The sequence below is a fragment of the Pinus tabuliformis genome, chromosome 6, assembly GCF_031772625.1.
Source record: "Pinus tabuliformis cultivar Carrire ecotype Pingquan chromosome 6, CPIR1, whole genome shotgun sequence".
Classification (NCBI taxonomy): Eukaryota; Viridiplantae; Streptophyta; class Pinopsida; order Pinales; family Pinaceae; genus Pinus; species Pinus tabuliformis.
In genome coordinates this window covers 789,095,422-789,121,107 of record NC_142292.1, presented here as the reverse complement: position 1 = coordinate 789,121,107, position 25,686 = coordinate 789,095,422, and positions in this window count along the sequence as shown.

The window sequence follows — 25,686 nt, the reverse complement described above, 5'->3', positions numbered from 1 at the left end:
GGCTTATTACTTTCAATCTCTTCTTTTTTTCAGATTGTGACCATAATTTGTCTACATTCTCTTTTTCTTGGTCATCCCTGTGTAGTTACTTGGTGGAGATTCCAACCTGGCAGTATGCAGCGCCAATGCATGTGATGTGATTGTTTGGGGAGTGGGGGGTGGTGGAGGTCGAGGCCCACAAGGCTGCAACCGAGCCCAATAGTAGGCCCGGGAGGCTGTTGAATCTTTTCACTTAATCGACCCCCTGGAAACCTAGAATGAAATTCAATATATGGAAGCTTTAATAGCTGGAGAAAAGAAAGCCTTCTCATACATAGAGATTGTGAAGCATATTAGTCAGTGGGATCTTAATCTTGGTCATACCAGGGGAATGAAAAAGTAATATTTCCTGGCCTTAACCTTGTATTGTAAATGGAATCTCTATTGGGTAGAGTTCTTAGTGAGAATAATGCTGAAAATTATAATTTATTTTCAAGTTTTTTGGATGTGAATCAAGATCAAAGAAATCAACAAGTTTGTCTTAAGATAATGGATGTTTGTTTAGCCTGTATCAAGAGTCATATTCCCTGTATCACGACATTGTTAGCTCCCCTAGGATCTAGTGCTAAGGATCCCACTCTAGTTACATATTCAAATTAATAGATTGTATAATGGTCGTTGGTATTTTTGTATTGAGGGAATGTATCGTAAACAGTAACAACCCTGGTGAAAATTCCATGTAGTAAAAGTTAATAATGGAAAAATAATAACCATGATTGATGGGACACTTATTCCAAGCTCGATGTTGGGAAAAATCATAGTGATGGGGATCACTGGTGATTGATTAATGGCTAAGGAAATTAGCAAAGGAAATGACAACGGCTTTGGAAAGGCAAAATGGAATTCTGGCACATTTATTTATGAAAATAATGGAAATTAGGAGAAAAGGGAGGTGAAAGGTCACAGGTTGCACGTGAGGAAGAAAATGAAGGAAAATAATGGAAAATGAAGAAAATAGAGGCCTCATTAATAAAAAGGCTTCTGAGGATCAGTTCACAAACTTTTGTCGGTTTAGTTTTGGAGCTCTCTCTCTATTTTCTCTCTCTCATACTCCTGGAAACTTAGAGATTCCTTGGAGCACTCTTGGAGAGTGTTGCATACTTGGAGTTTTGGAGCAATAAGGAAAAATAAGAGCAAGAAATCGTAAGAGAACACTGAGACCAGTAACTACAATGAGTTTTTCTTTTAGGTTCTAAGTTGCATGTATGTTTTCCTCACTAGTTTTGGCATGTATGGCATATGCATGTGGTTCATTGGCCATGATCTGTCATTGGCATGTAGGATTGCCTAGATTGACAATGGATTTTACTAGCCTTGTCATTTCCTGGATAGCCATGGTGTTGTGGGTTCATTTCTTTGTTTTCTAGTTGGTTCTCATGTTTCCTTTAGCTTGGGTTGAGTTACTAGCTCCTAGAAGCCATCGTTGGAAAAACGCTTTGGAAGCCCTATAAAAACTTGGGTTGAGTTACTTGTCCTTGAAGCCTTGGTTGGAAAAACACTCTAGAAGGCCTTGGAGGGTTGAGTTATTTTTCCTAGAAGCCCTGGTTGGACAAACACTCTAGAAGCCCGGAGTAAGTTGTGGGTTGAGTTACTATTCCTAGAAGCCTTGGTTGGAACAAACTCTTTGGAGCCCTAGAAGGCTTGGGTAGAGACCGATTTGTTGATGGTTTTGTGATGTCCAATCATGAGGTGGGATCACTGTTTGATGGGTTGAGGTGGTTTGGCCTCTGGAAGTGCTGGATGGTTTTGATTGATGTGTTTTATGAGATCCCACATTCATGCTTGGAATATGGCATGGGGGTGACTTGTTGAAGAGAGATCTAGCTCATCCATGTATACATTCTAGTGGTTTGTGGAATTCCCACAACTCAGTTGTAGAAAATGATGAAATTAGTGACTAGGTTACTAAAAATGTTATTAACCACAATTATTTCAAGTGAATTACTACTAAATTTGAGTAATTTTAAGTGATCGAACTAAAAAATACTAACTTAAATGACTAATTTAGTCTAGGAATAAAATATACGACTAGATAATAAGTGACTAAACTAAAAGCGACTAAGTTAAATGACTAATTTAGTCTAGGATTAAAATATATGGCTAGATAATGAGTGACAAAATAAATAATGATTAACGTAAATGACTATTATAGTCCAAGAATAAAAATATGACCAAATAACAAGTACAACAATTATATGAATTAGTCATTTATATTAGTAATTTTTAATTGTGTCACACTAGAAATGGAAAATTGCAATTTTGATACCAAAGTGTTACATTTCACTACAGGGGCATTTAAATCCATATATAGTGTTAAAATTTAGAGACAAAGGGGTCTCTAAATCCATCTACAGTGTTAAAATTACGAATACCCTTTTGCCTCTAAAGTTTAACACTATTGGTGGATTCAAAGACCCCCTTCTTTGAATCCATCTGCAGTGTTAAATTTAGAGAGAAAGGGGTCTCTGAGTCCATCTGCAGAGTTAAAATTTAGAGACCATCATCTGCAATGTTAAAATTTAGGTAGATGGATTCAACGACCCCCTTAAAGGTGTCCATGAATCCATCTATAATGCTAAAATTATGACACTTTTATACAATCACTACTAAACCTACATAGAAGTTGCTATTAAGATGATTAACCATAACCATAACGCATATTAACATAGTCAATATATATATATATATATATATATTATATATATATATATATATATATATATATATATATATATGGTTCTTTTAATGACTATCATGACCACCACATTTTCACTCTAATTTAGTTTTTAACAATTCAATATATAAATATACATAAAATGAGAAAATGTGTGTATCAATGTGGAATAAACACTTGAACATAGGAAAATGGTCATTTTTTACTATTAACATATGGTGTTGGTGAAGCTATAACAAAGCGCTCTTTGTTTCCTTCCCTCCATATTTTATAGTGATCATAAATTTATTTTGTTTTTTATTTTAAATTTCCCTCTACACGTTTACATTATTTTTCATTTTAAATTTGCCTCTAGACATTTACATTTTAGCTTCAACATCCCTGAGTTTCAATGTATGTTTCGACTGTTGCTTTCAACGTAAAAGAGTTGGGAAATTATCGTGGGATAGAGGTGAGCTAAAGAAAGCAAAGAAAGAAGATCGCCTAACCTCCACCTCAGTTTTGCTTGCAAATACACTAACTACCATGTTAAGCAACCCATCATGATAGATAAACCCACCATGATCTCATTGCTAATTCGGGTTTGTTTTTCCCTAAAAGATATGAGTAGTGATTTGAGTGATTGATTAGTTGTTCGACTATCGTTGGTGCATTTGAGAACAAGTAGCCATCCAAAATTTGTCCTACCTGACCCTAAGGTGAAGCTTATCATCCCAAATGCTAACTTCATTTTTTTACATTTCAATTTAGTGTCATTATTTTGAATGTAGTCGAAATCTGCATTTAGGGTCACTTCATGTTGTTCTGATAAATTCTCCCTGAGGTTATCCAAGGATTTTATGTAATGTTAAGGTTAATTTCGAAGATTTTTGGAATGAAATTGTCCATATATTTAAATATCCAATTGTTATTATATCAAGGATTGGCTTTCAGTTGCATAGAATAACTTAAGCCATATGATGGATTCAATACGTGGTTGGTAATGGCTTTCAACGGGGTTACTATATGATTGGCTTTCTTAAATAATCTTGTAACCATGGGCATTCTTTTTCATTTTGGTAGAGCACAGTTGTGAAATGGAGCTGTATGGAAAACTGAATATAACCCTTGCTTTTGTTTTGTAGGTCATAGCACTAGCCAAACTATGGTGGAAGTTTCACAATCAGATATTCCCTAAGATAATTTTATTTTGGAAGCACAAAACTTGGGCAAGAGGTTCCTAATGCGACTATGGAAGTGCATGTGAAAGAGACCATGAAGCTCGGAAAAGATAAAGCCAAGTCTGAGGCAATGGGGGTTAGTTTAGAAGTTGGGATCTCATTAGAAACTGATAATAAATCTCTTGCAATAGATAAAGATGATAATCATTTGCATAGTTGTTTGCTCATTCCAAAGGTTGATGGGCCTTTTGTTGAAATAGTGATCTTCTTCAGTATGTAAAATTGTCTTTTGTTTCCAATGAGGAGGGATGATAGACTGGAGAAGGTTGGATCTGAATCTGTAGATTTAGAATCCAATTCCATGTCTCAAATTAGTGATACTTTCACATTTGAGATTATAAAAAGGAATGTCCTCACTAGAGAGGGTATTTCTTTCTTAGTTGATTTCACCGAGTCTGGTGAGATAGATAAAAATGTTGGATGTTGGAAACCCATTCAAACTAGCCAACCAAGCAAAGTGATTCAAGTTTACTTCCATTAATTATGTGAAGTTTGTTTTTATTATGTTAATAGAATGGAATTCTTGAATCTTATGTTCATTACAATGTCGTTTGGAATGATTGAATATGTTGTGGTGATTGAAGCAAGATTCCTTTCCTTTTTCTAAAAGTTTTGGATTATTTAGGACTATTGCAAATCGATTATAAATGCAAGTCCCATCACCAACTCCAGCCTCCGGAGTTTTTGTTTTTGGAATCAATTTGTAGTAGTCCCACTCGTGTTCAAATCTCTGGAGGTGTCACCCATACGCCTGTATTGAAGGACGATGCAAGAAAAATAAATGCAAGTCCCATCACCAACTCTAACCTCTGGATTTTTTGTGTTTGGAATCGATTAATAGTAGTCCCACCCATGTAGGCCTTATTAATTTTTACTTCATTGTTTAGAATAGGTTGGAGTGGGTCCTTTCTTTAGCTTTGCATAATTAAAAATAAGGTGTTTATAATAAATGTCTTATTGTTACTGGATTTTATTGCACAGAACAAGACTTCTGCAACATTCCAAACCAGGAAAGATGAAGTTGAAGCATGTCAAAAACATGCAAACAATAATGTTAATTTTGCAGTGCCTGATACAATTTCAATACTCCTAGAGGGTGGTTTTGTCTTTGTTGAAGCCAAATCTAAACCTATACCCAGTGGAAAGAAAATAAGTCATGTAAATACTATTACGGAGTCAGACAAGAAATTTACAAGTCATGACAAAAAATTTGGTTATAGTCAAGTGGTAAGTTTATGTACTATGATTTTGTGACCAGGGATTGTGAGGGATACTCTAAAAATCTCAAGGATAGTAAAAATCACATCTTCATCTTACCCATAATCCCCCTCTTTAAAACTTGTTAATGTGTTTAAACCTCTCCTTAAGACAATAAATATTTTCCAATATAATCATTGTTTTAGGAAGCTGGTCCAGGTCGAAATGAACTAGTTGGAACCAAATTGAAACAATTTTTTTCAGGATTAGCCCTTCAAATTGGTTTTGTACCAGTTCAATTATAGGCCAATCCACTATACGACCCCAACCACATGAGCGAAAATTTTAAGGATGGAAATTTATCTTAAAGTTTAGCAACATTGGCGAATCTTACTAGTCCCTAATATGCAAATTGCAAAATGTTTGGCAATACTTTTTGTAAAAATACTTAGATCAATAATAATTTTATAATATTCTATATATAATTTTGGCGATTTTTTAGGTAAAATAATATTATGCTATAAAATTTGGGCGAATAACTTTTAGAAAAAACTGGAAATTGGTGAATCTTTTTTTGGAAAAAGCATGGAAAATTAGCCCACTTGTGAATATTAACCCCTAAAATTTTCCCTGGACCACACATGTCCATGACCCTAAAAAAGCACCACAAATGAAGGATCTAGACCCTTTTTCAACACTAACATATCTCTAATTATAGATCCCCACCTAACCCCATATTCCCCCACATTCTTCACACTCTTTTCATTGAGTATTTGTGAGTGTTTTTGAGTGTGAACACACTTATAATGCTTAAGTACTTATAGGTGAAAAAGAAAAGCCAGTTGGGAACAATAACAATTGAATGCTTTAGTCTTTATGCAATATAATTTATAACCCTTAATTGAGGTGCAACATGTTTTTGGACACCAAACTTGACTCAAATAATCTTAGAGGATCTTGATCCCTCAAAGTGGATCATGGAAAGTCAATCGTGCAACATTTGTAGAGGATGAATTGAACTAGATGGATTTGCAGTCATTTTATCCCAAGTGATATGTAGACAGACCGGGTAGAGATTCACCACTATATTATCCTAAGGTAAAACAAGGGTTAATTGACGATATATCAAAGATGTGTGTAATTTGAATAAGCAAGAATAATTCAGCAACTACTTCTTGATTTCACATAGCAATACCCAACTTACCCAACTACTGCAAGGGAGGATAACAATGTGGTGCAGGTAAATCCCACTGGATGGTGCAGAATGTAAGAAAACAAAACTCTAGATATTTGAAAGTTTGCTCCGCATTTCTAATTTTAGGTTGGAATACCTATAACTACAATGGAACATGTTCGCACACAATTGTCCATTCCATTAAAAGAAAAAAGCTAACCTTTGGATTTAAATCTTATTCTATAAATGTCTAACATTGGTTTATGAAAATCTTATTTAACTTGAATAGAAAATAACTGAACTAACTATCAAGTGATGAATTGAAATTTTATAACAATTGGGAGTTTCACTCTGAATGAAAAAATTCAAATAAAGTGAATCATTCAAGAAATAATGTCAAAGAATCTTAATCGAATGATTGCTGCTATAGAAAATGGAAATACACACACCAACTACAACTACAAAAATAAATGAAACCATACAAGACATAACTCAAACCATGCAAGGGGAAAATACTACTCCTAGTTTCACATCCTGATTGGGCCTTTGTTTTGAAGGTCAAGGTGTTGAATCCATCGAACATAAATGCTACTCATGGAACCATAATGGAATAAAGTATCTAGGCTTTGAATGCATCATCTAGAAATTACAAAGTACACTTTAATTGTCTATATCTCTCTTATCTCTAACTTGAACCCTAAATGTGTTAAAATAGGAACTACTTATGAGGTAAGGTTGTTGGGTTCTTTGAAATTCCAACAGAATCCCAAAATACCTTGACAACTTCCTAAATTGAATTCCCAAGTATAACCTAATAACTTCCCGAATGGAATTCCCAAGTATAACCTAGCAACTTCGTAAAACAAAATTCTAAAGAATAGCCTAACAACTCCTTGGAAATGCAAACTAACATCTGCTGGAATTAACAGATTACACTTTTAACTTGTGAGTTGATATTATGGGGACTATGTTGCCCTATAATCCAAGTGACATGTGTCAACCTATTTGTTGTTTGGGAATTCCACCCTAGAATTGCCATGTTGTAGAATTAAGAAGAATTTTGCAGCTGCCCTAAGGAGGTGATTCTAGAGATTCTGCAATCGTCTTTGATCATTATGTGTAAGGAATTATGTGGTTGGTGTTAATTCTACACAAAATGTTGATGAACACTGGTCATCTTCAACATATCATAATTGGAGAGAACTAATACATTTCATTCAAAATCTTCATAGAGATTGTCAAACACATTAATTTGCAATGAATTACTTATTTAAAGCCAAATTTCTATAATAAGGTGGTTAAGAAATCTAGAAAATTGGATGTGTTAGGTTTTTTATACTCATGAAAATGTCAGTGGAAGATGAGAAAACCAAGACATTTATGAGGTTCACCATCACCCAAACTAAAGGAATTGTACACCTTGTGCAATAAATTCGTCCATGTCATTCTTATCTAATTTCCCTGAAATCATAAATTTCAAATGGGTTTGTGCATTTTTATTTTATGATAGCCCATGATTGATTCAATTTACTCCAATTTTTCACGTTCACTTTCTGCATTTATTGGACCAATGCTCTTCCAGTTCAAAATTGGATAGCATAGCAAGGGAAATTTGAATCCAAGTCCTATCCAATATATTTCAAGATGCATTACAAATATATTGTAAAGATGCCCCGGATGCGGGTGACATGACGGCAAGCTACGAGGAGCCACATGCTAGACATGTGCTGCCTCAGGTGTAAGGTTGGCATTCAATGCTCGATCGCCGCCAAGGAATATATGGTAAGGCTCACCGCAGGTTTGCATTCATTGCTCCATTCAAGCTGTTGGCTCGACTGCAACGAGCAGTTATGGCGTTCGAAGATCGAGGTTACGATGCAGTGGTTAGAAAAGGTGATGGAGGGGCTCAGCATAAGCTGCTTCACGCTCGGCGTTCGGCATTCATCGTTCAGGCCGTTGCCTGGTCTTCGGCTCTCCGGGAGACAATACCTGCCGTCCCATTGTTTACTGTATGCAATCTTAAGTTTGAAGGGCCTCTGTGTCAATTCCGCCTCTTTGTCAATTCCGCCTCCCCACCCCGCTCCGCTCTTTACCCTCGGCGCTCCGGCAAAAATGGTCAGGCCTCGACAGCGATTGCTCAGTCGTCGAGGCTCTGCACGCGGAGGGTCCTCTCGGCCTCCTGTTGAAGATCCTCACTCCCATTGCTGTCGCTGCCGTTGCCATCGCTTTACTGCAGCCAATCCTATCCAATCTAGACAATTCATGGACTCTAGCAGCCCAGACCCTAACTCAGTTCCTTCGCCAACCTTTGGTTCAACCATTTTTACCTTCAGCAGCTCGATGGACAGACCCCGTATCAATGCCCATGTTTCGGTGCTTTTTCTGGAGGAAGCACAAACCGACAGCGAAGAGCTCCGCGGCAAAGGGACGCAATAGGGCGAAAGGTCAGAATTTGTCCAGGCCATGCCTGGGAAGGAAGCAGAACAGGCCCCCAGCCTTCCCCAGCCTCGGGAGGCATCCACGTCCAAGAAGGACGACATCAACCTGGACCCCTTCCCTTCTGCGGAGGAAATGGAAAAATTTGGGTGGTGCCCGATCGTCGAAGAGGAGTAGCTGGTCTTCCGCGCAACATTACCCACTCCAGCAACACTCAGGTTTTTCTTCGGCTTTCGGTTTATGTTATCAGGTCTTAATGCTTGTTTGTGTCATGTTTTTTGGGGCCCCTACGTGGGAAAATGTTGTTGGTAATCTGCTGCCCCTGCGCGGGCTATCTAGTTCGATATGGTTGCTCTTTTTTGAAGAACAAGGAACCCCTGCGTGGGATGTTTTGGTTAGTTACGGCACCTCTGCGAAGGTGGCTCTTTTGATCTCTCACAGTCCAGAGTGCCAAAATCTGGCCTCTGGGGATGAAACTCTATGATTGTAATGTCTTTCCTGTTACTGTATATAAGAGATTAGTTTTTTAGCGAGAAAAAAAAATATATTGTAAAGATGAGCCCTAAATATAGCTGGTTTGATATTTGGAATTGATTTGGTTTCCCTTCTCTTCAATTGTTATGTAAGTTCATTGCTTCTCATTTGGGAATTCATAGCATGGTCACTTCAAGTATCAACTAAGAGTTTGAAAGGCTCTAATAATCGTTGTTATTCCATTATACATTGGATATGAGAATGTAACGCGTTTTAATAATTGTCATAAATAGCCTCTAATGGGGCAAGATCTCTGCTCAGAGAAGCAACTCAACCTTGGATTTGTAATCGTTATAGGCCCACAATTCTTCAAACCTTTGAACTTCATTCTACATAGTAGAGATAAATGCCTTAAAATACTATCCTCCATAAAAGGATGACGAGTCCACCTTATGAGCTTAAGCAGGACATAATTGTGTAAATATAAATCACATTCTAAGTTCCGCCTCTCAGGAATGCCTATGAAATATATAGAAAGTACCTGGTTCATCCATAGTAACAATTGATATATTTGAAGCATTCCTCTCGAGTAAAATTTGAACCGTTTCTCCTTAAAATATAAGGTATTCACTTTGGCAGGTGGCCTACATGCGAATATTAAGGAAGAATAATCACTTTCGTTTTCATTCATTTCCTTAAAGTTTTGAGATTTTTGTGACTTTCTCTTTAATTCCTTCATCTTATTTCTCCAACTTCTTATTATCTTCTTTGAGTTACAGATTGTGATTTGTTAGGCTACGTGTGAGATAACATATTTTTCTTTAAAGAATGCAATAGTATGTTGATGCCTTTCAAGGGTTTTATATCCCTATTCATATGATTATGCTTTTTCCTTTTTTTTGGCCGCCTCTGAAGCTACAATGCAACTTCAAGAGCTTCTAAAATTCTGCCAAAGTTTTCAGGAACCTGTGCTGGAGAAGGTAATGACACCTGGCATTCAACATCTAATTTTTCCACTACTCGTCACATGTACACAAGAATTTCCCCTATTAGGGATTCCACAACACATTGTTTCATTCATCTTGATTTATTCAATAATCTATTTTTGTCTATAGTAGGTGTCAATAATTTTGTAGCATTTGTTTGGATTTATTTAACAATTGCTGCCCCAAATTCCATAGCATATTTTGAGGCATGCCCTTGGGATTCTATAACAGTCGTTGTCCTGGTCTTATTTTCTTCCTCCCCCTTTGCTATCTTCCTTTCCCTTTAAGAGAGCAAGAAAACTTATTTTTATTCATGGAATTTTCTTCCTTCATAAGTAGAAGACTCCACCGGACGTACACATTAAGGATGCTTCACAGATTGATGAGGGTAATTTAGATTCAAAAACTGGCTTAATTGGCATGCTATTAAGATGGTATTGTATTACAGGACAATGATGATGATGATGCAACTAAACCTAGTGAGGCACATGTGATGTTAGATGGCTTTAGAGAAAATATTAATATGAATTTATGCATCATTGTATCAACCTTCAGCCCAAATATGAGCAGTGAGCACATAATTTGGCCAATTTCCCTTTTTGGACAATCTCCTTGCTCATTTTTTGATTAAATATCAATCAATATTGGATTAGCTTCACATTGACACATTCATAACAGGCCATTAACAAGGAAATATTGTGAATAAGGATTCATGTTACATTTTAGGCTTCTGTGGGAGTTTTTTGATTCATGATCCAGATTAACCATAGTCTTCAGTTTATTCTGCCAACGTTTCAAACCCAAAGGGGGTCCATCATCAGGACAAACTAGAAAGAATAAGAATGAGAAATTATTGAGAGTGAAGAGAATTGCGACCTGAAAATAAATACAAGAACCCTAAATTCATAAATAAAGGCCGACAAATGATTTTTAATTATTATTTTATATATTATTTTCCTATTTAAAAATTATGAACACATATTAAATTTTTTATTATAATTAAAATATTAATTATTAAATTATGAACAAATATTAAAACCTTTACTATAATTAAATTACATTAATTAATATAACTAAATTATAATAATTATATAATTAATATATAAGTAATATATACAATGTATATATTATATATATATTTTTTTTCTCCGTAAGACTATGCTATTTATATTACAAAAAAATAAAAAATTACAGCAAATTTTACATCTGGGCCATGGCCCTGCATCTCCAGAGAGATTTTCCCCATGATGGACCTTTCAGAGCAACACCATTACAAAATTGGATCAGCTTTCCATCCTTCCGACATAGCCAGCATCTAAATCGGCACAGTAGACATATAAACCGCCACGGTGGACATATAAACCTACACGGTGGATACATAAACTGACACGGTGGACGCATAAACTGACACGGTGGACATATAAACCGTCATGGTGGACACTTAAACACACAGACAAAGAGAGCAGAAGAGACGAACAGAGAGTTGCGTTCCTGGCAGCGATAAACAGAGTGACGGTTGAGCTATTCCTCATCGGTAGTGTGAGGCTCATCCTGCATTTGACCTTTGAGCTTCTGAGATTCCTCCATGTCCGAGCGCAACGACCTCTGTACCGGCTCACTGGGACCAGCAACAGCAGCTTGTGTGGCTTGGGGAGTGTCTGCCCTGGTAGGCCGCCTCATGTCTACCGTAGGAACTTGCATGTCAACCACTGGCACATTCAGGTCTTCCAATTGCCCCCTGAGACTGCTGCAATGTTCCACCGAGACTGAGACAATGAGAGTGTTGTTCTCCAGAGTGCAGGGGATCCGGTAGCGAACAGCCGGATGCTCCGCATGGCCACAGTCCATAATTTCTCCCCATCCACGCACATTGCTGCGGCCAGCAAGTCTGCTTGGGTTTCTGTTCTGCTCGGAAGTGATTTCCACCGAGGAGGAAGGCGAAATGACTGGCCGCTGAGTAGCAGAACGACCCCTGGAACCGCCACGACGACTGCTCATTCTGGGCCTTTCTCTCTGCATCTTCCGATTATCCTCCAGACAAGAATTCCTCTGTAAAAACTTACACCGGACCAGAGAATGTTCCGTCTCTGCCAGCTTCTGCTCGGACCGCTTGAAGGAATGAAGAAAAGCGGCATGGGGTTCGAGTATAATGAGCGCCATTCTCCTCGTTCTTTGCTGCACATTGAATGCCGACTGGACCAGCCTTAAAACCCAAATAACTACACCCTCCATCGAATTTATTGCGCCAGCGTCCTGGTAAGTCGTGGCTCGTCTGGGCTGACACCTGCCCATGTGACGAGCCACCTGCCTTTCATGCGCCGAAGTCACCCGCATCCGGGAATATATATTATATTATAATATATATATGTAAATTATAATTGATTTATATAATTATTCTACTTAATTTAATTGATTTATATAATTTTTTTTTTTTAATTTAATATAAATTAATTAATATAATTTATAAGATTTTAATATAATAAATAATATAATTAATATAATTTATTAATAAAATATATATAATTAATATAATTAATATAAATTAATTTACAACATGTGGAACAATAAGGCAAATAATGAGGTCGGTGAAGGATAACATTGATCGTTAGCAACTCAAGGGGGTGTACAAAATCGATTGCTCCTGTGGCAAGAGTTACATTGGGGAAACAGGTCGATCTCTGAAAACAAGCCTTAAAGAACATGCCGCTGACATAAAGAATGAAAGATCCCGCACATCAGCCCTTGCAGAGCACTCGTCCAAAACCAAACATCATGTGTGTTTGGAAAGCGCCAAGGTAATTGCAAGAGAAGACAACTATCATAAAAGAAAAATCAGGGAGGCCATTGAAATTGTGAAATACCCTCAGAACCTCAACAGGGACAATGGGAGTGAAATCAGTGGAAATTGGCTTCCTCTGATAAAGCAAATAAACTCCCCCGGACCCTTGGAAGCGCAGGATCATAAATAAAGAGTCTTGCATTCGGAGAGTTTACTTAAAACAATTAAAGCAAATTTATATAATAATATTAATATAAATTAATTTATATTAGTTATAGTATTTATTATATTATAATCTTATTAAACCTTATGAATCATATTAAACAATTTATACTAAATTATATTAATTATACTCATTAATTTATTTTAAATTATATTATTTATATAAATATATAATTATATTAATTATATTAATATAAATTAATATATATTAATTATATTATTTATTATATTAAAATTTTATAAATTATATTAATTAATTTATTTCAAATTATATTAATGATATTAATTAATTTATATTAACTATAAAAATTAGAATGGTTATATAAATTAATTTTAATTTATACATATTAGATATATTATATATATATTAATTATAATAACATAATTAATATAATTTAGTTATATTAATTATTATAAATGAATTATAGTATAAAAATTTATAAAATTTAAACAGTAAAAACCTGATTAAAAAAAAATAATAATAATAAATTAAAGCAATTAAAGCAAATTTATATAATTATATAATTATATTAATTATATTAATTATATAAATCATATTAATTAATTTATATTAATTACATTAATTATATTAAAATCTTAAAAAATATTATAAATTATATTAATTTATTTATATTAAATTATAAAAAAAAAAATTATATAAATCAATTAAATTAAGTAGAATATTTTTTTTTTTTTTCTGAATATGACTAATTCTATTATCGTACAAAACAAAGATACAAAATAGAGTACAATGGGCAAGGCTAAGAAATTTTGCCTGTCAGCCCTTGCCTTGCCCTGCTATCAGTTCCAAAATTGAAAAGTTCAAAATTGGAGTTGTTGCTTGACCATTGCCGACACAATTACATAACATGTATTAATTGAATAGACACCAGGGCCTTGGACTGACCCGGACAAAGACAAACATACAGCTGGACAAAGACAATCGACACCTGAACAATTGGAATTGACACCTGAACATTACAGCCGACACATTGACAAAGATAATGCCGCCACTTAGCCGAGTTATACAACGAAATCCCAACAAAAATAGCAGAGATTACCGGGGCGAGTTCAATCATCTTCAGTAGTCTGGGGCGCCTCTTCAATTCGGCACCCAAAACGGAGCGTGTCCTCGGAGTCAAAAAGCTGGATGACCGCGTCTGGGCTTCCCTCTTGGGCTGGCCTACTCGGACCAGCAAGTGAATAACCAGCATGCGTAGAAGGGCCAGCGTCCGGGTCGAAATTGGTTGCTGGGCGCTCAAGATCCGGCCCATGTTCACGTCCAGGTGCCAACAAACCCGTTCCAGCTCCAACCGGAAGGCACGCAATTGGAGATTCTTCTCTGCTGGAGCGCTGCCCATCCGGCCAAGGCTCGGCCTCCATGTTCTGAGTGACGCCAGGCTCTATCATTATAGAAACAATCAAAGTGGAATTAACTTGAGGGCAGGGGAGCCGATACCTGAGCATTGGGAGCTCCATCTTCCCTTCTTAAGAATTTGGGCTTCTGCCATTATGCCCTCCCTCCTCCTCATTGCTGCCCTGAAATCTCTGAGGCAGCGACATTACCTCAATGGAGGAAGAGGGTGAATTATATTCGTTCTACTGCGGGAGGGCCCTGCCTCTAATTCCCCCTCTTCGGCTACCCATTCGCGGCCTTTCCCTCGGAATTACAACACTCCTTCCTCTCTGGAAACCAACACAAGCACTCTGAGCTCCTACAGCTGCAAGAACCAACACCAGCGCCCTCAGCTCCACACCGTTGCAGGTGGTGTGCTTACCAGGCTCATAAACCGGCGGAATACCCCTCAGATTCTCACTCCCATTTCCGTCTGAGTGGAGCAGGGTCTCACTGCAATGTGCGCACATATTCTTCTGTCGATCCAGCTTGCTCTGTTTTAAACTTTTCTCTGCATCAAAAACCATCTTTCTCCCTCGAGCCGAGTAGACAGGCATTAATGCCGTCGGCCGTCTGCATTCAAGCGGGTTAATACCCTGTTGCTCGTGGTACCATCAGACACCGTAGGCATGCCACCTGCCCACGTGACGGCGCATGCCATTACCATATCCCATGTGCACCCGCATTCGGGATGATGAAATCCTTCTTCGCCAGAGAGATGCAGTCATTGTTGAGCTTATCATCTTCTAAGGTATCCAGTGGACCTGCAAAGTAAAGAATACACTGGGAAGCACCTTGGTTGGCTAATCTATCAGCCACCTTGTTCGCTGTTCTTCGTACGTGCTTGAACGTTAAACTTTGGGGAGTTTGTAGCTTTCCCTCCATAGATTCCAGCCTACTTAATAGTCTCCAGCTTGTGGCGACCTTGACCGCGGGCGTACCTGCCTGGATTCTTTGGGCAGAACTGATAAGGATTAAGGAGTCTCCTTCTACTTCCAAAGGGAAGTAGTTATTCTGTTCTGCAAGGCATAAGCCCCTCCATAAGCCTTCTAATTCAGCTACATTATTAGTATCTTTACCCAACGAGCCATAGAAAATCTACATTATTTCCCCTGTGTGATTTCGAAAGAGTCCTCCATAAGCCGCGAGCCCTGGATTACCTTTGGCTGCCCCATCGAAGTTTAACTTATAGGTGGCATAAGCTGGAGGGGACCAGCTGGAAGGAGAGGCGCTGCTGTTAGAGGATCGGGTGCCTTCTTTCTGTATCGCTGAGAGGTTTATGTTCCAAGCCTTCAGGATCAGGCATTCCAATGGGGAATCTGTCATATCCGCATCTATCCAGGATTTGAGGGCCAGAGTTTCTTGCAGCTGTTTGTTGAGGGTTAACCATAAGGCTTCAATGGGCCGGGAAGAGTTGTTTAAAATTCTGTGGTTTCTTTCTTTCCAAAGAGTCCAGTATATGAATCCTGGTAAGAGTCTCCACAGAGAGTTGAGAAGCTGACTCTTGAAGGGGGAAGTAACCCAATTCCTTAAGTTCTCGTCTATGTCTTCTGTTCTGGCTTCTGATCTCATGTTACAGCTCTCAACTTTCCTCCATATTTGCTCAGCTAGCGAGCAGGTTTCCATGAGATGTCGGATTTTCTCAGAGTGAATATTGCAATTCGGGCATCTTGATGGCCCCACGATTCCACGCTTTACCAGGTTGTCCCAAGTGAGTATTCTTCTTTTGCTGAGCAGCCATAAGAAAGTGGAGATTTTGGGCCAAATTCCTGGTTGCCAAATCTTTCCCAGATTTGGTCCTTGTTGAGCTGGTTTCCAGTGTATCTGAGCTGGTGGGCTTCTTTAGTGGTAAATGTACCTTTATGCTTATGGCCCCATCTAAGGCGATCCTGTAGAGTGGAGTATCGAATTTTCCTGAATGATAATTCTTGCTCTATGTCCTCATATGTTTCTCCTTGCCAATCATTTTGCCAGAGACTGGCCTTCTTCCAGTTTCTGTAGTCGGTGCTTGCAGAATGTTGCCAAAATTGATTGACTTGAGTGAGGTGTGCTTGCTGCATCTGCTCTTGCCAGAGAGGCTTGTGAAATACTGTGGCAAGCTTGGGGAGCTGCTGCCACGAGTCCTCCCAAAATCTTGCTGTAGTACCGGAGTGTATTTCCCAGAAACTATGCTCTTGAATGAATTTGCTGTGAGGTTTGGCTGCGTTCCATATAGGTGATCCTTGAGTAGTGGAGTTGATTCTGATTAAATCATTCCATTGACTGCCTGGTGCATATTTGGCTTGCCATAGTTTGGCCCATGGTGCGTTGGGCTTAGTGATCCAATTCCACCACATTCGAGCTCCCATATTATTGTTGCTCTGTAAAGGGTCTCGAAGTCCCAGGCCTCCATCAGCTTTGGGTTTGCAGACATCTTGCCAATTTACGAGCTCCCATTTTCTGTTCAGTCCAGAATATCCCTAGAGGAAGTTACGTTGGAGATTGCGGATAGATTTAAGAACCCATTTAGGTGCGGCCAACAGTGAAAAGAGGTAGAATGGCATGGCTTGAAGGACCGATTTGATCAGGACGAGCCTGCTGGCAATATTGAGAGCTCGGAAGGTCCAAAGGGAGAGTTTGGATTCAAGCTTATCTAAAAGAGTCTGCCAGGAGGAGTGTTTGATAGCTGCAACAGCCAGGGGGGCCCCTAAGTAGGTCGACGGAAGCTTGGAAATAGTGAACTGCAAAATTCGGGCTATGATCCTTTGAGTGGAGAGGGGGGTATTAAAGAAATAGAGCTAAGATTTCGACGCATTGATGGATGTACCTGAAGCTTTGGAAAATATAGAGAGAAGGGATTTGAAGACAGAGGCTTCTTGCGAGGATGGGTGGCCAAAGAGCATGGTGTCGTCAACAAATTGTTGGTGGGATTGGGGGGGAAGGCCATGAACATAGATGCCTTTGAGCATTTGAGTGGAGACAGCTGCCTTTAGCAATCTACCTAGCCCTTCTGCCATAAGAACAAAGAGGAAAGGCGACAATGGGTCCCCTTGTCTTATGCCTCTGGAAGGCCGAAAAGAATGAGAAGGAGAACCATTTAACAAAACAGAAAAGCTTGGAGAGGAGATCAAATTGGTGACCCATCTTGTCCAAGTATGACTGAAGCCAAAAGCTATAAGCACTTTTTGTATATAGTTCCAACTGAGCTTGTCAAATGCTTTGGATAAATCTAGTTTTAGAAGCATACCTGGCTTTTTTAGTATCTTGAGTGAATGAATCACCTCATTTGATAAGACGATGCCATCTATGATCTGCCTCCCTTCAACATATCCTATTTGTTCCGGTGAAATGAGTAAGGGTAGAAGTGGTTTGAGCCGATTTGCGATGACCTTAGAGATAAGCTTGTATATGACATTGCATAAAGCAATGGGTCTATAACTTTTGGGCTTGCTCGGTTCAGCACATTTGGGAACTAGTGCGATGAAGGTAGTATTGAGGGCTGGAAGAATCCAATGCATGCTTCTTGATTCTTCCACCAGCTCCCAGACCTCTTCTTTGATTAACTCCCAGAATTCATGGTAGAAATTGGCAGTAAAACCGTCTGGCCCTGGGGCTTTTCCGTCCTTGAGCTGGTTCATCGCTTCTTCAATTTCTTTTAGGGATGTGGGCTGAAGTAATTTGTTGTTGTGCTCATCAGTTATTATTCTAGGAATATGCTGTGTGATGGCTCTAATTTCTGCGTCCCTGTTTCCTTCTGGCTCTTTAAGGATGTCTTGAAAGTAATGTGTTAATTCCTTTTCCATGTCTTCGTGGGCTTCGACTCGCTCTCCTTGTTGGTTGTTGATGAATGTGATGTTGTTATACATGCGCCGTTGAAGAGCTGTTCTATGAAAAAAATTTGTATTCTTTTCGCCCTCTTTTAGCCAGCTGATTCGTGATTTCTGTCACTAGAGTATTTCTTCTTGCTTTCTCCGTTCTTCTAATCGATGCCAGAGGATTTGCTCTTGTTGGGACTGTTCCTCCGTGTGGCCTTCTTTGATGATAACTTGCTGAAGTGCTTCCATTTGCTTTTCCAACCTTTGTCGATCCTCCTGAATGTTGCCAAATCGAGTTTTATTCCAATTCTTGAGTACTTGCTTTAGGTTTTTCAACTTTTGCTGGAATTGAAACATTTTGGCTCCTTCTGGTGGCCTGTAGAACTTCCATGCCTCTTCTACTATCTGCCTGAACTTAGCATTTGTGAGCCAAAATGATTCAAAGCGGAAGGGCCTATTGCATCCTGTGCTGGGCCGAGACCATTGAAGCACGATGGGCCAGTGGTCCGAACCTCCGTGTGGCAAAATTGATGCATTGAAGTCTCCTCCTAGATGGATTGCATTGTCTGAGAGGAGGAACCTGTCAAGCCGAGAGGCAATATGATTGGCACCACTGCGCTTGTTGGTCCATGTGAAAATCCCATTGGTGGTTGGAATGTCCATTAAGTGGTTGTCCTGTATAAAATCTCTGAGTCCTTTGCTATCATTTTCTAATCTTGTTCTTCCCCCTGTCTTCTCCTCCAGTTCCTGAATGATGTTGAAATCGCCTCCACTAATCCAGAGCGGGAACTGTCTGTGCTCATTTAAACTAGAGATCGTGTTTAACAGGTCTAATTTCTACTAAATGCTTTGTGGAAAGTAAACATTGGAAAGGTGCCCATGTATGTTTGTTCCAATGAGATGAAAGGAAGCTTGAATGAGGAAATGGGTGGCATGGAAATCGTAAAGATTGAGGATCTGTGGATTCCACAAAATGGCTAATCCACCCAAAGCCCCTGAAGCATCTACTGACATTGAGCTGCTACCAGCCCAAATCTTGTTTCTTGCTTTGTCCATGGCAATTGTGCTGCTTTTGGTTTCTTGAAGAAAAACTATGGAAGGTTTTTCTTGTTGAATCAAGTTCTTGATCATCCTAATTTTTGAGGGGCTGTTGAGTCCTCTCACATTCCAGGAGATAAGCTTCATTGTAAATGTGTTGTAGGTTTGTAGTACTTGGTCAGCTTAGGGAATCTCCCTGATTCCATAAGCAATTCCCCCACTGCAATGGTCCGCTGCAAGTCAGTTTTGCGCCCCCTCTTCTTGGTTTCTTTGAGATTCTTTTTTATGTCCCATGGACTTCCTCCCTGTACGCCTAGATGTTTGTTGTGCTGTACCTTGGCTAGGACTCCTTCCAGCCGATCTATTTGCCAGGGAGGAATAGTATTGTATTCCTTTTTCTTGCAGGCTGTTTCAGGTTTTAAGATGTCGATTCCTTCGAGGATAATGTTCTCCGGATCTTGTTCCATGTTGCTAGGGGTATTTTGTTCATCTTCCTCTATGGTGTTCTGTAAGCTTAGCGCTAATGCTGCATCCATATCCATGTCAGAGGCCAGTTGCTTAGGATCTATTTTTTATTTCCCTTTGCCAGCGGATGGATCACTGGGATCGGTAACCGCCTTTGGAGCATCTTCAGAAGGTGAGAGGGGAGAATGAACAGAGCTGGGTTTAACTGATGGCTTGTGAGTTTGGGGATTAAGGGATGAAGAAGGCTGAGATTCAGAGTCCAAAGGCTCCCCACTGGGAGATTCTTGGTTGGCAAGAGGCGAAAACTTGTTCCGAGAGTCTAATCTAGTAGAGATTTCAGGGGCTGCCTGATTTTTCTTGGGATGCCGGCGGCGGTTGGGGATTATGGTGAAGCCTTCTGAGTCAGTCTGAGTTTCTGAGGTAAAGGCTTTGGATTGCTGATTAAGAGGGCAGTCCCTGAACAGGTGCCCATGAGCATGGCACTTACGGCAACGAAAAGGGATGTGTTCATAATCAAGAGTTCGATCCCATTCGAAATCTTCGTGAAAGAGACTTACCGTGTCTGCCAGAGTCTTGGCAAGGTGCATATTGACACAGATCCGTGCATAAGAAGTATATTTGCGCTTCTTTGTTTCCTCAACAACTTTGATGAAGGTTCCCAGTCTATTTCCAATGTCTGCAAGCGTTTCTTCCTTCCAATATTCCATCGGGAGCCCGTACATTCTGATCCATACTGGAGCCCAGCTGAAATCTTCTTTATCAGGGTTAAATCGTGGCTTCCATTCTGTGAGGTACAGTCCTGATGAGTTGAAGAAGTATGGGCCTCCCTCAAATACCTTGGTTTTGTCCTCCAGGCAGTTAAATATGGCCGTGAAGAAGCCTTTTGGACCCAGTTGCAGTGTAACTTGTCCCTTTGGTTTCCACTTTGATTCGATCCAGCCATTCAGGGCTTTTTCTGTTGGCCTGAAGCCCAAAAATTTTCCTATCAGTGCATGGTCCTGCATGTACTGTATTTCTCCATTGATTCGGTGACTGGGCAGTTCTATCCTGATGCGCTCTGTCGACTTGGGAATGCATGTAGCCGAGGTCACCTTTGGCTGTGACGAAGGGGCGTTTTTGGCGCTTTTCAATTTCTGGATCTGTGGCTGCAGTCTGATCTGCAGGGATCTCCTTATCGCTGGACTTCTATCCTTCTTGCTCTGTTTCACGATTTGTGTCAGGAGGAGTCAGCGGCATACTGTGCGTTTTCTCACCGGCGGTAGAGGCATTCGAAGGAGGGGGGGCAAAGCCCGCCCCTCCTGCAGGCGTTGCCATGGAAAGCCTTCAGTAAAGGACTTGCGGCTTAACGAGCTCTGCCAGGAATGAGCAGGTAGTAGGGTTCAGAAATGGCGGCAGGTACACAGGCATCCGTAGGGTCGCAGAGCTCTCTCTCCAATTAAATATCCAAAAGGTAGTGGGCTTGGCCCGGTTTAGACTAACTACTTGCACAACGAGCTACAACCTTGCTCGGGATCGAACACAAGACCGATCCGTCATGATGAGGCCGACTTTACCACTACGCCGCCTCCACGACCTTAAGTAGAATAATTATATAAATCAATTATAATATATATATATATATATATATATATATTATAATATAATATATATATTGTATATATTACTTATATATTAATTATATAATTATTATAATTTAGTTATATTAATTAATGTAATTTAATTATAGTAAAAGTTTTAATATTTGTTCATAATTTTAATAATTAATATTTTAATTATAATAAAAATTTTAATATGTGTTCATAATTTTTAAATAGGAAAATAATATATAAAATAATAATTAAAAATCATTTGTCGGTCTTTATTTATGAATTTAGGGTTCTTGTATTTATTTTCAGGTCGCAATTCTCTTCTCTCTCAATAATTTCTCATTCTTATTCTTTCTAGTTTGTCCTGATGATGGACCCCCTTTGGGGTTTGAAACGTTGGCAGAATGAACTGAAGACTGTGGTTAATCTGGATCATGAATCAAATAAGGATTCATTTTATTAGATAATGGTTTGATTTTGTTCACAAATCACAGTCATACCAAAGCTTGCTCCAAAGAGGAAATTTGAGTTGGTAACCTTAGAGACTAAACCACTCCTAGCAAGGCACATGAAATGCAACTTTCTACAGTCCTTTCAATCTCAGTTGACAAGTCACCTCCAGAAAAAATCTTGTGAGGATACCCTCTTCCATTGATTGTTGAAAAATCATCAACATCACTATCATCTCTACCATAGAGGTGAGCCACCAATGAATGTGTAATCGATTGGCCTACAACCATCCACATAGTTGCAAATGGATTAAGTTGCAAATATCAACATCATAAATTGAGAAAGTTGCAGATAATCAACATAAAAAATTAATACACATTCAACACCACATCATAATAGTTCTTGTTAGTTGGTACTATCTAGCACTCACCTATGTTACTATCTAGTTGGTACTATGTACCATGCCTCAAAGTCCATGACACTACATTGGGATCCATATACCTATATTTGTCCATATATATATCATTATTGGGATCCGTACCATTTTTCTTAGGTTTCATGTACTTCTTTGAGATACTATTCAACGCATTATAATTTGTAAGAATATTAGGCAATGACAAGGATGCCACATCATCATAATGGACCACTCAAATATGGCCCCTTTCCTAATTGGACACCTTATTCTCACACATGCATGATTATTCCCTCCTTTGAACACACATGGGAGTTCGCTTAGGCACATGAGGACTCCTAGGAAATGGTTACACAAGGTCATAGGTTGTTACAACAATTATAGATGACATGGTAATTGACCCCCTTCTTTTATCTAGGTGCACTACTTGAAGACCCACACATTGAGGTTATTACCCCTTGTTTTGTCCACTTCCTAGCTTTTGAGAGTTGGTTGTAGGACACCCTAGTCCTTGGGCCCTTATCAACCTTTTCTTCCCTTATTTGAGGGCATTGACACATTTTATGAGAGAGGACACTTCTTCTGGCTCCTTTAGCACACATGTGTGCCATTGTTTGAGGAAATTTGACCATTTTGAGGATTTTGAGGATGTTTTGTGCCCACTTTTTGTATTTTTCTCATAGTTTAGAAATGAGCTAATGGTTTTTGCTCATGGTTTTCAACTAGCACATTGTATACACATCTTGTATTGAGAAGGCCTCTTATCTATATGAGGATGCCTCACTCATTTTCATTTGTTGAAGACTAATGAAAAAACTTACCTAAAAGAGTTCTTGCACATTATTTTTTTAAGTGATTGTTTAGATATTTTTCAAGGGTTAGACTATGATAATTTTTTAGGTTTACTAGAGGAAAAAACTACTACAAGGCCAAAGGAGGGAATCTTGCTCCACTTGGAAGGGTAAATCAAGGTATAGTCTTCCTATCTTTACCCTTTGACCATTGAAGGGTTGTTCCATTGCGTTGGGCTAGGACATCTTAGGGCTCTTCCCTCTTGCCTTGGCCAACCTTTGAGATCACCTTGTTAGTACTTAGAGAGGATTCTGAGAGAACTAATCCCCCCATACACTCTTGAGAAAACCTAGTAACCCTATTCAAAGATTGAGAGGAAAATACTACTGGTACCCTTTGTCACATTTTATGAGAGAGGGAACTTCTTATGACCCCTTTAGCACACATGGGTGGCCCTTTTTGAGGAAATTTGACTATTTTGAGGATTTTGAGGATGTTTTGTGTCCACTTGTCATGTTTGTCTCCTAGTTCAGAAGTGAGATAATGGTTTTTACCCATGGTTTTCAATTAACACATTGTATACATATCTTGTATTGAGAAGACATCTTATCTATATAAGGAGGATGCCAACTGATTTTCATTTGTTGAATAATAGTGAAAAAACTTAACCTAAAAGAGTTCTTGTGCAATATCTTTTTTTATGTGTTTGTTTAGAAAATTTTCAAGGGTTAGAATATGATAATTTTTTAGGTTTACTGGAGGAAAAAACTACTACAAGGCCAAAGGAGGGCATCTTTCTCCACTTGGAAGGGTAAATCAAGGTATAGTCTTCCTATATTAACCCTTTGACCATTGAAGGGTTGTTCCATTGCGTTGGGCTAGGACGTCTTAGGGCTATTCCCTCTTGCCTTGGCCAACCTTTGAGATCACCTTGTTAGTACTTAGAGAGGATTCCTAGAGAACTAATCCCCCCATCCATTCTTGAGAAAACCTAGTAGCCCTAGTCTTCCATTGCATTGGGCTAGGACGTCTTAGGGCTCTTCCCTCTTTCCTTGGCCAACCTTTGAGATCACCTTGTTAGTACTCAAAGAGGATTCCTAGAGAGATAATCCTCCCATCCATTCTTGGGAAAACCTAATGGCCCTAGTCAGCACTTTAGAGGCAATCATTCTTGGTACCCTCAACAATGTCTCACCTTAAAACCTAAACCCCACCTAAATCTTCTGTCATGGCCCCATAGCCCTCTCAAGGAACTGGTCTATCATTTTCTTCAACCAAAAAAGTTCACTTTTTTCCATTTTTCCCCTTTACATTTTCTTCAACCAAAAACCCAAAAACTTTCACTTCTTTCCCTTTCATTTTTTGTCAGCAATAGGAATTTACTTGCTTGATATCATGATCCAGGTTGTTGGATCTAAGGAAATTCATTGCGATATCATTTCTTCTTCAGATCATCTCATGCTACATAACCCTTCAAGATTTTTCATTTGATGTTTGCATATGCATTGGTTTATTGATCATATTATTAACTTGTCTATCTTTAAATCTTACCTAAATCGAAGAGCAAGTTGAATTCATTTGAATTACCCTAAATTGAAGAGAAAGTTGAATTCGTTTGAATTACCCTAAATCGAAGAGTAAGTTGAATTCATTTGAAATTTATTATCATATTGGATGCTTGATGTCTAGGGTTAAATTCATGATTTTGATCCAAGTTTGTTGTTGGGTGAATATTGCATGACCTATGGCATAAACAACTTGTTTCTTACCCATTTTAATAATTCAAGAATGTGGGATATCCTCCCTTGATGTCATCTTTATTAAGCTAATAACAAAGGTATAATTATTCTACACTAGGGTATGAAATATGTCAAGTTAAACTCTTCTTCATGTCATTTTTGCAAATAACACACCTTAACTATACCCTTAACTAAATCAATGTTGAGGATTGTTGGAGAATCAATGTATTTGTAGATTGAGGTTGATTCTCCCATTACTTGATAATTATTTGTGAGATTTGTTGACATTTACTATTTATTATCCATCAATCAATTACCAAAACATAAAATGCATGAAGATCAAAAGAACACAAAAAACACAAGATATAGGCTCCAAGCCAAGGCAAAACCCCTCTAAGGGGAAAACCTAGTCAATCCTCTTCTTACAGAATCAAATCAAAGTGAGATATGAAGACCCAAGGCCAAGACAAATATGTCCATAAGATCCCCAAGTCAATCCTCCATTCTCTGTCAAGTTTTTATCTTCAAACTAATCTGTCACAAGCTTGAATTTTACAAACTTCACAGTCCTCCTCTGCATATCACAATCATCTTCATTAGCTCGCATGTCATACTCATTATAGTCCATCATCAGCTCGCAAATGATTGCAAAGATAGTCACAACAGCTCACATAGTTTTACAAAATTCAAGCCTTCAGAAACTTGCATCTCTTCAGGTCATGTATCACAGGGTCATGTATCACGAAAGAATTCACATCTAATCTATATTCTTGATCACAAAAGATTTTCATGTTTAGCTTCACATAGATTCAC